At 32.9% G+C, this 12,442-nt stretch overlaps 2 pseudogenes; both read left to right on the top strand.

Moving 5' to 3' along the window:
- The first annotated feature begins 223 nt into the window (after window positions 1-223).
- Window positions 224-10,164, top strand: LOC147910074 (uncharacterized; annotated as a pseudogene).
- Window positions 10,165-10,830: 666 nt separating this feature from the next.
- Window positions 10,831-12,134, top strand: LOC147910075 (uncharacterized; annotated as a pseudogene).
- Window positions 12,135-12,442: the final 308 nt, after the last annotated feature.

The following is a 12,442-nucleotide window of genomic DNA, read 5'->3' on the forward strand; positions in this document are numbered from 1 at the left end:
AACATTGTTTCACTCAAGCGAGCGTCGAGCAACCGAAATATGCTTTCTCGGCCTCTCGGCTCTCGACGTCAGGCGTGTATCAGGAGACATGGGAACATTCTAAATAACATAAGTTTTAATAAATTGTAATAAATTGTAATATACCCCTCCCAGAATATTATAAATCGTGTCAAAACGCGATAATTGACAGGAGATTAATTGTTTATGATTTTCCATTCGTATTATGTACTACGGTCATAAATTCAATCTGCAAGAAATTGGCGTGGTCGAGCGCGTAAGGTGTGAGATCGGAAATAAGTATTATAATTAGTAGTAAACATATGTATTAGATCAAGTATATTTTCATATAATTTTTGAAATTATTGCTCGTATGTGTAATTTTGAAGCAATAGTTGTAGGAAAAACCCGATTCGCTTTTCAATAGGCAAATAAAAAATTATTTTAAAATTACACAACATATGAAGGCTTTCAATAATACACTACAAAATTATATTGGTATCACCTTTATTTATATTATTAATAATCTCGTTTTCAAAATTTTGTTCATTAACAGAATTTTAAATGCGGATGTGATGGTTAGAAAGAAACATTTTATACAAAATATTGATCGACACAAAGCGTATTTGTCATAAACGCAACATCATTAAACATGTTTTTTTTAACAATAGAAGTCAAAACGTGGTTAAACTTAAACAATGTGATTGAAAAGACATACACCACGAGCGCAAGATGTTAGTAGCGAAATATTTATATTTTAATAGATTACCATAGAATAAAAACAATACAATAAAATAGACCTCATATATCAGGCTATCTTTAGTATTACAAAATTAATGTGTGTTATAACTTTCATACATGTTGAAAACATCTAATTTCGAATAAATTTTATTCACGTTATAATAATGAGATAAAATATTTTTCACGCTCAATTACAATTATATTTTCGAAGAGCTTGACGCTCAGGTTATAAATTTTTTTAGTCCATAAAATCATGTCAAATACTCCAGATGTCAATTGTCGTTTTTTTGTCACAACAGTTAGTCGAACTTATTGAAACACATAATTTCCAGATTCTATTAAATGTGAAATTTATTGATAATATTAATAGCGCTTCAATTGAAAAAATTAATATAACTGTGATATATATATATATATATATAAATTATAATACCTGTGTTAACAATAAGTTCAGTTATGGAATCCAAGATTTGGAAAACTATATTGAACTGCTCAAGAGTCGAAAACAAAATATCTAACTCTAATCATGAAAGACGGTTTATATACAATTTTGTTTATTTATGAAGATTATTTCTGACGTTAGTTTCTTTTGAAAGAATGATTCTATATCTAATATCTGAATATCATCCCAATTAAATTTATGACAATATTCAAATTGATGTTGTGAGACCACATTGTGAGCACTATTTAATTTTTTAATGTTAGTTTTATGTTTATTTATTCCAGCTTTAACTTTCCTTTTAGTTTGGTCCACGTAAGAGAGATGTTTTTTTTATATGAATCTTTCATCGATTAAATCGAACACCATACATGTCGAATCATTATTTTTCCTACAATTTTTGATTTTAAGGTACACGAATAATTGCACTTATTATATATAAATATAACAAGAAAATATATTGACCTTATACAGATGATTAATTAAACTACTTGTATCACGAAAATATATTAAGAGGAAAAAAGGAAAAAAGGGATTTTCGCGTGAGACTACCAGCGTACTGTCCGCGCATTTTATTTACTCAGCCACATCGATTAAATGAGTTTGACGTTTATTAGTGCAATATAGAATCCATACGATGAACGCTCTCGTGTTTTCGTATTCTTAAGAATCTCGAGTTTTCGATGCAACGTGCGATATTATTATCAAATTAATCACTCTCCTTCTCTACTTTCCTATATATTTTAAACATTAATCGGAATAAAGTGAGATGTATTAGATATTATTATAGTGCATACTTCTACGAATTACGCAACATTCAAATTTGTGAATGTGAAAGTATCCACTCTACCTCACCAATATAATTTTGTAGTGTACAATTGAAAGCCTTCATATGTTGTGTAATTTTAAAATAATTTTTTATTTGCCTATTGAAAAGCGAATCGGGTTTTTCCTACAACTATTGCTTCAAAATTACACATACGAGCAATAATTTCAAAAATTATATGAAAATATACTTGATCTAATACATATGTTTACTACTAATTATAGTACTTATTTCCGATCTCACACCTTACGCGCTCGACCACGCCAATTTCTTGCGGATTGAATTTATGACCGTAGTACATAATACGAATGGAAAATCATAAACAATTAATCTCCTGTCAATTATCGCGTTTTGACACGATTTATAATATTCTGGGAGGGGTATATTACAGTTTATTACAATTTATTAAAACTTATGTTATTTAGAATGTTCCCATGTCTCCTGATACACGCCTGACGTCGAGAGCCGAGAGGCCGAGAAAGCATATTTCGGTTGCTCGACGCTCGCTTGAGTGAAACAATGTTCTCTCTCGTTCTCAGTGTGCCGACAAGGCAGGCAATAAGAACGTAGTGCAAAAAGGACAGAGCGATAATAGTCGGCACGCTTCTAACTAACGAAGTCACACGGACACGGGCTCATGCTTGTGTTGCTACCGGTTGCGCCAGGCCGCCGAACGGTGGCGCTGATCGCGTGCTGCAAGCGGTCCGGAATTCGCATCACTGGTCCCGCTTCGGAAGGGAGACACCGGACACAACTACTCGACGCCTCCCCCGGCCCCGACCTCGGAATACGTCCGAGTGGCCCGGAGGGGGCGGGGATCGCGCACCCTGCCTCGGAATACGTCCGAGCGGCCGCGCGACCCCCTGCTCCGAGAGAGACGGGTGGTTCCGCGACGGACCGAAGTCCGCGCGGTCCCGTCCTCCTCTACGGACAAAGTCCGCACCTCTCGAGGCGAGAAGTCCCCGGTGCAATGAGCCGAAGCTCTCGGAGACCCCATCCCCCTCAGTGGCATGAGCCAGCCTGCAGCCAGGAGCACCCAGCATACGGGCCAACCCGCCTTGCGGGAGCACCCGCTCGACACGTTCCACACCCGGGACCCGAGGAGACCACCCCAACCCCAAAACGAGGGGAGGGGAGTGCCGCAAGCGACACGTGGGGGAGCCCTCTCACCACGACAAGGTGGCAGCCCGCGAGAGGGTTAATTGATCATCCTGTATATTATGTGTGCAATAAAATATACTTAAACGAAAATTATTGCATTAGCAAATAAATCTCTTGTACAGTTATATATATAATATATTAGTAATATATTACTTGTATTTTCTGCAGTTATGTTTCAAAATATGATTTTCCAAACTGCAAGTTTAATGTAAATTAAGCGTTAAAAAATTTATCTGTAAAGAAAAATGACTTAATTTTGAAAAATAATATTTTACACAGTAGAAGTAAATAATGCTTAATACTTATATTTTAACTTAATTTTAAAATATATAATATAATATTAATTTATCAGATGTTGTTTTTTATATGTTTACTAAAGTACTATGATTTACTTTAAAAGTGGATAATTTTAAATAAATACATAAATTTTGTTTACTAATATATTTACTATATGTAACTACATAATAATTATGTATAAGAGATTTATGTGCTAATGGTAATAATTTATTTTCATTTCAGTGTATATTTTATTGCACATGTGTAATATATAGGGTAATCCACTTAAATTAAAAATTTTAATAATTCATTTATTTTTAAAAATATAGAAAAATGTTAAAGGAAGAAGTTGCATCGTTCAGCAGGACAATTATCAAGTCAATAGTTTAAAAGATAATTTATTCTAGTATTTTTAAATTTAATATTTCAGGGAATGAAAGAGGATTAAATTATGGACAAAAGTTCCTCTCAATTTTGGTTCAAATATTTACCGAGTTATTAACGATTAAATTTGATCAATCAGATAGCGCGCACCGGAGTATGCAGGAGCGTAGTTCTATTTCAATTGGCAGAATACTCTCTTACATAGGGCACGTTCTGATATTCACTGCCAATACTGAAAATCTATAGCATGTAACGTATATTGTATAGTTTCAGCATTGGCAGTGAATACATATAGTGCAGAACGCACCCATAGTAAACGCGAGAAATCCCATGGCATGCTACCCTTATGCCTACTTCGGCTGCGTTATCTGATTGATCAATTTCAATCAGTAATGGGTGCATTCAGTATGATGACTCATTGAGTGCTCAATGAGCTCTTGCATCTGATTGGTATACTAGGTGGGGTGAAAAGTAACCTCCCTGGGAATGAAAAAAATTTTTTTCTTATGCAGAATCTCGCCCAAAATATGGCGTGTTCGCTCAGTACTAATCTTTGTAGCATGTGCTAGCTCGCGCACCTTCACTTTCCGGTCAGCCAACACCATTTCATGTATTTTTTTGACATTTTCCTCGGTAACCGCATCGGAGGGCCTGCCGCTGCGGACTTCATCGGTAGTGGAGTTGCGGCCACCAAACTCTCGAAACCAATATTTGACGGTGTAATCTGACGGAGTATTAGCCACATAATATTTATCCAACTTTTCTTTTGTTTCCTTCGCCGTTTTGCCTCTCAAAAAATAATGTTTTATGAGAGAACGAAAATCATTTTCGCAAACACGTCAACAACAATCAGCTCTCAAAACAAAACTAAGGGCAGTATCGCACTGCCACTTGGCATGTCTGCCTAAATATGAACGGACTACAAGGCACCATAAACTTTTTTGCAGTAGTGGCGCATTCTGGCGGTCAAGGAGGTTACCTTTCACCCCATCTAGTATTCCGTTACATTTAAAAATAGAAACCAAACAGATAAAAGAGCTCTGACAAGGGATCATCTTGATTTGTACAACAAATTAATAAAAATCCTTGATATCGGTAATAGTTGATAGCATAAGATGTAAATTAAAGAAAAAGGCAAAAGCCTATAAGTCATAGGTTCCAAGAAATTTAGTGTATGCAATGCACTGGTAAACTTTTAGAACGGTTAATATCTCAAGAAATATTGATTTATCTAAACAATGTTTGAAACAAAAGTAATAGAATTTTAATCTTGGAATGACCTTGGATAGTGCTTTCAAAATCAACACAAAAATCTTAAACGGAACTTTCTATTTTTCCTAGCATATCTTCATTTATAGCTGATGTTGAAACGTTTCCACAACATTGATTACAAACCTTTTCTTTATAAGAACTTTCCGAGTTATGGCATTTGAAAGTTATAGTACCGTCGGCATAATCAAGATGCAGGTTGCACGATCGTATTTACACCCCTATTGTATGTGTGTTTAAAAATATAATGATTTATAAAGTAGAGTTAAAAAAAGAAAGCAGAAGATACAAAACGGATGGTATTAGTCGCGTAATACGGTAGACTTTGCTACTACTTTTGTTTAATTTTTTAGATAAATCAATATTAAGGATTTTTACTAATTCATACAAATCTAGTCCTTTGTGAGTAGTCATCGTACTGAATGTATCCAATAATTCGATAAATAATGGTCTGAGCCAAAATTGAGAAAAGAACTTGTAGTTCATAATTTCATTCTCTTTCACTCCCTGAAATATTAATTAAGTATATATAATCGATAAATTTTTGATATTTATTGATTTCGGGTATTTTCTAATTATACACAACTTATTAAGAAAATGACAATTGTGAAATGTCAAATGAGACGAGTCATAGTTCTTTTGGAAGGAAAGAATAACTAAAAGTATAGAAAGATTAGAATGAATGGGTCTTAGTTTAAAAAAAAAATTATAATTAAAGTTTTTTTAGAGTTCAGGTAGCTATTCGTAAGTACTAAAATGGATCATTAAAAGAAAGAGACACATAGCCAAATTTAATTACATTTAATTTTATTTAAGTAAAAAGATACTTTCATGTGGTTTCAAGATAATTTTTAACACACTGAAACATGAAATATTTCAACGAAACTTGATATTCTAAGGTTTTGAGGGTCGTCCTTCACGATGGCGTCGTCAGAATTTCATTTCGATCATATGGAAATTAAATTTAATATGGCGGTCGAAACAAAAAAAATGAAAAAATGAAAATCGACTTTTTTTTTAAAGGCTGTTTTCGAACTGATAACAATTTTTCTGATTTTTGGCAAATACAACATAGTTGCTTAAAATAATTGTAATTTAAGACTTCACGGTAAAATTTTTGAAATCCATCATGGCGGATTCAAAATAGCGGTTCGAATTGATTGTTTTATTTTATACACCATTTGAAACTCCTTTTTTTAAATTATTAGTGTTAGGAATGTATGAAAATTTGGAATCATTCAAAGATTCAACATGGCGATTTAACTCCCAAAATTCAATCTTCTTTTATTATTCCAAACTTATAAAACTAAATATAAAACTAAATATATTATAACTATATATAAAGAAAAAGTATTCTACGAAAAAATGCACTATCAAAACATTCAAATTTTGTGAAGATTACGAATTATATTCTTGCAAAAGTTGTTTTGAAAAGCGGCACAAATGAAGCAAAAAGGAGAATTGGAAACAAAATTACAAATTTTATAAGAAATATGACATCATCAAATAATTTTTATAGTATAAGTTTGGAGTAATGAAAGAAGATTGAATTTTAGGAGTTGTTGGGTCACTATGTTGGATCCGTCATGTTGAATCATTGGAATGGTTCCCAATTTTCGCGCACATTTCTAACACTAACAATTTGAAGATTGGGGTTTCAAACTGTGTAAAAAAGATATAAAATAAAAAAAGATACAAAAATTAGCGATTTTTCGAATTCGCCATATTGGATTTGCCATTTTGAAAGCGGTGAATGTAAAAGATATACGGGGTGCGTCATCAAAATCCAGACAAATAAAACAATTTCTTTAAACAAAATGTTTTTAATGAAAAATTAAATATTACAAAAAATCCTTTTACATGACACTTGGGGGATTCCTGTAGAGTACAATTATTCGATATATCCTCCATTAACTTAAATGACGGCCTCTATTCTCGGTCTGAAGCGTTCGCACGCACGTTGTAATGTAGCGCTGTCCATGCTGCTTCAATAGTGATCCTTAATGACATCACATTGGCCGAGACTTATTTGCGACTTTCAACTACTTTCAACTACTCTCCATATGTAGTAGTCCAAGGGATATAAATCTGGGTTGTTGAGAGGCCAGAAGCATGAGAGGCGAGCAACTCGACTTGTCCTGGCAGTTTCAGAGAGCATTTGTCGTATTTAATGGACGATTGGAATCGAAGGTCCTCCTTGACAATTTTACGCGCTTACATCAACAATCGATGCTAATTTTCGCAACGATTGCCTTGGGTCATCCGAAATTAGCGCTTGAGCCCTTTCAATGACTGCGAGGGTCCTGGCGGTGCGTTCTTTCGAATGACTCTTCCTCGCTGGCATACTGGAACCTTTGCTGGACTAAAGCCGTATATTTTGCTACAACGTCATAAACGATTGATCTCAGGTATTTAAAGAACCGAATTATTTCCGTTGCTGAGCGCCCAGCGTGAAGGCCTTCGATGATCGCGGCTGTTCGATTATACTCGGCATGTTGGTTTCAATATCGCGGCCATTTTGAGAATATGACTGTTTACTAAAAGCATCAGGCTTTCTCGGACGCCAACAATAACCTCTGGCTGAGGCACAATATAACGGAAAATTTAAATTGAAATTTATCCGGATTTTGGTAACGCACTCTGTACACCTCAAAATCATAGATCTGAGGTTGTATATATTTAATAAGTTGGACATAATTCAAATTTGATGAGGTTGTACGAAAAAATACCAAATTTTCTAGATTTTATCAATTCGACCGTTATTTTGGCTCCGCCATGATTTTCGAAATTAAATTCTGACAACGTCATCGTGAAGAACGACCCTCGAAATCTTAGAATATCAAGTTTCGTTGAAATATTTCATGTTTTAATGTGTTAAAAATTATCTTGAAATCAAGTAAAAAATTGTGTTCTTCTGCGAATTAATGGGTTAGGCAAAGAATTTGCTGCCAGTACTAATGTCTTGAAAAGTAATTAGACTTTCAAAGTAATTAGATTAAATTGTGACATGATTATTGTGTAATAATTAAGAACACTAGTCTTCTTTACATTTAATGTTTCTTTTTCATTACACTGTAGAAATATGATCACGAACTTTCTTTACATATAAATGAAGCTCGTGATTATGAACAAAATTAAAAGTTGAAAATTAAGTTACAATAGTTACTTAAATGTAATGAACGTGTATATTAAATTTATGAAGCTTAGTGTATTTTTCTTAAAATTTATACTAACCTTTATAATATCTCTTTTTATCAATATTTTTGTTCCTTTTGTTTAAGATTTCTATATTTTTTTCAGTAGAAGAATTTCTAGATAAGTATCTAATTTTATTATTTATATTATTTTATTATTTATTATATTACTACTAAGTTATTCTCTCTCTCTCTCTCTCTCTCTCTCTGCCCCCTTCATCCTTCACCCCCCCCCTCATTCACCCCCTCCCACTTCCCTTTCTCTTTCTTCCTCTCCCCCCTTCTCCCTCTCTCTCTTCAATATAAGTCTTCTGTATTCCGATATAAGATTGCTATGTACCAATAGAGTGCTATGCGTTTGTAAAGAACGGGTATTGTGCACCTGCAAAAAAGAGGTGCTGTGTGCCTACAAAAAGGGGTGCTGTGTGCCCGCAAAAAAACAGGTGCTGTGCGCCTGCAAAGATCGGGTGCTGTGTGTTTGAAAAGATCGGGTGCCGTCCGCTTGTATAAAGATCAGGTGCTGTGCGTCTGCAAAGATCGGGTGCTGTGCGCCTGCAAACACTTACTATTATTATATGGTGATAAAAGGCATTTGAGAAAAAGCAAATTTGCTTATAATAACTTATAAAATAAAAAGACTATTATATTGTACCACGAAATGGATTACAGTCTACATTTTTTTCTCGTTGTGTATTATTGGACTATTAACATATTTATTAAGGTACATTATCATATTACTAATTTTTATGTAATTAATATTAATTCTTTTTGTTCACGGTTACTTTTCCAGAATTTTCTTATAACCTTGTTAATTCTTGATAAAAATGACTCGCAGCGTATTACACAGAAAGAAAAATTTTATATTAAGGAATTGTAAGAATATTGTAAGACCATGTATAGATTTTTAATTTAGAACGATGTTTATTATTGTAAAATTACATTGAAAATGACTCGATTGGAGTTGAAATGTTTGTTTTATTTTAATTGTTTTGTATTAATTTTGCTTATTTAAATTAAAATTCGTTTGTACGTGGCTCTTTGCCCTTCTTGTATACTATCTTTTGAGAAAAAGATTGTTAGACATTTCTTAAAGAAATTTATTTTCCGTTTATTTGTTATAAAATGTCGGTAAAGACAAAATATTACTTTGGGATCTGTTGAAAGAAATGTAATTGTCCGAGGTGAATGACTTTCGGACAGACATATAGATCATTTTCAACGACTTTTAGCAAGTTCAGATTATAAACCTGTCGAAACCTGGCGAATACAGTTACTAGATACAGTTACTAGATATAAGCTGTGTCAAAAGATACAAAACATATACAAATATTGCACAGTGCGTCAAATTCGTTAGATGGACACTGGGTATGCAGTTTTTACGATAGAAAAAATATATACGATTCGTTGAATAAACAAATATTGTATAATCAACATAAACAATTCTTAGAAAAATTATTTCCAACATATGATTTTGAAAAGAATCCTATTAAATTTCCTACTGTGCAACGACAACCGAATAGCGATTGCGGTGTTTTTGTTGTAGCTTTTGTGATTATTATTCAACATTAAGCCCGATAAAGTAAAATATGAATGTAAATTAATGCGTTCGCATGATAAAAATTCCCAAAACAAATGTAATTGAGCATTTTCCTCAAGATTCACAATATGTTCAAAAAGTAATTTCATTAGCAGTAATAAGAGCAAGAGAAGCTGAATCTAACCGTAAACGTACAGTGCGTCAATATGAAATGAAAGAACATAAATTAAATCAATTAAGAAAATGTGATAATTATGTTATAAAAAAGAATTTAGTAAAATTTAGTAAAAATAGACGCTTCAAAACTTTGACATTACGAAAGAAATACAGTTATCACTAAATGTTTCGGAGGAAATACAATTAATGCAAAGTATTTCAATGAAAAAATCAGTCAACAATATTCAGCCAAAACAAAATAGTAACAATAAACGTTGTGAAAATCTATACCAAAATTTAGAAAATGATCGTGTTATACCGTTAACACAAAGCGCTTCCAAGGAAATTATGGAAGAATTAGTCAATAATATTCAGATTAAAGAAAATAACAAACTACATCAAGAAAATCTAAATAGAAATCATGCTAAAAAAACGTTTCCATTACGCACAAGATTTAGAAAATAATCGTACTATAAAACATCGTCAATATACACAAAATTTAGAAAATAATTGTGATTTAAAACGTCATCGATATGAAGACGACTTAGAAAATAATCGTGCTAAAAAACGATTGCATTAACAAATTTTCAACACGAACGGAATAGAAATGAGTTGTAGTCGTAAGTGGTTGTACAATAACAATTTTATGAGAAAAGAAAGTCAATATCCAATGTTGTAAAACAAAATTGTGATAATGCCAAAAATATTATTAAAAAATATGAAAAGTTTTGGTAACGAAATTATATAAAATATTATAATCCTGTGGCAATTAAAAATATTTTTAACAAATTAGATATTAAAAATAACGTTGAAAAATAATTGAAAGCCGAAAAAAATTGTATGTCGTTATATGCAAATTCGAGATAGATACGTTCGCAATATGTATAAAATATTAGTTTTGCTTAAAAAGAAATTAGAAATGTGCTTGACTCTTGCTACTAAATGCAAAACAATTAATGAAAAATTAGTTGCACTTTGTGGTAAATCGAAACATATCGAAACATACAGCTTCGTCTGAAAATTATTTTATCGAACATTTAATGGTACATATAATATTTCTTCATCACAAATATTAGCAATAAACATGGAAGGTCAAATTACAAACGTATTACCTTTAATAGAAGCACAAGCAAAAAAATCATGCGACGATAGTTTATGTAAAATTGATACATTTTTGATTGATTGTTATGAAAAAATTCTTCAAATGATAAATATATGTACCTTTAAGAAAATACCAGAATTGTTACAAAAAATTCATAAATGTACAATAAAAACAAATTTAAATACGAAGTTGGATCATGCGCATATTATATTGATATAACTTTGCAAAGCATTGTTTCTTCTCATTTCCTTATTATTACCTCATTTTCCAAAGGTTAGATATATTAAATGTTTAATTTATCGACAGACGAACTTCTATAGAAAGATATTAGATTTAGAAAAGACTTTAATGTCTGCTGATTTAGAAACACTAAACAAAATTATAATTGTGGCAAAAGAAAAAGCAAATCGTATGTATAGACATGAGTAAATTCCTACTACCTAATTTGAGTAAGGAGGAAATTTTTTCTAAATTTAAGGAAGCATTTAAGGTTTATATCAAACGTTGCATGGACATACCTCGATATGCTTGTGTATCATGTGAGAGACTTTATTATAAAAAAAATGTATCTCAATTTAATAAGTTGAAAGTACAAATGGATGGATTTCCATTTTTAAAAGACTTAGTGGCGTATATAGAAAAACATGATATTAAGTCAGAATATCTGTGATTATTGTCAATGAAAATTTTATGTCGGAGATTTGTCTGCGTATAGTGTTTTAAATAATCTCTTTGTACATAATGTATCCGATGAAATAGCATCTCTTAAACAATACGAAAAAATGTTTATACAAAGAGCTAAGGCATTTCAAACTATTATTAAGATGAGAACTGTTATTATTAAAAATTTACCCCAAAAGCAAATGGTACAAAAAATAAAAGGTAGAACATTTTATTTATCACTTTCTCTGCAAGAAACATTGAACAAATTGTGTAAAAATACCGATCCAATAAATAAAAATCATAAAATTATTTTAGTTAGAGATGTTCCGACGAATTCCAAAATTATTTGGGAAGACATGGTAGATAAAAAAAAATATATAATGCTTTAATATGATTAAAATGTAATCCAACCTCCACGGTCCGAACGGGTCGGTCAGGCGGGCTTATATGCACGCCGTCCTGTCCGGGGCCCTTTATGGGGCCCCGGTATGGAGTGGGAAGGCCCTGGCCAGCCGCCGAATAAAGCAGAAGTTGCACAGCGTGCAACGGCGGCTGGCCTTGCGCATCTGTAGGGCCTACAGGACGGTGTCGTACGCCGCCGCCATGGTCCTCGCGGGGATACCCCTGCCGAGTACGTGGCCGACGCCCTGGCGGAAACCTTCGCCGGGGTGAAGGCCATTCGGCTTCGGGGGGGGAT

The sequence above is a fragment of the Acromyrmex echinatior genome, chromosome 3 (genome assembly GCF_024713525.1).
Source record: "Acromyrmex echinatior isolate Ae372 chromosome 3, ASM2471352v2, whole genome shotgun sequence".
Taxonomy (NCBI): domain Eukaryota; kingdom Metazoa; phylum Arthropoda; class Insecta; order Hymenoptera; family Formicidae; genus Acromyrmex; species Acromyrmex echinatior.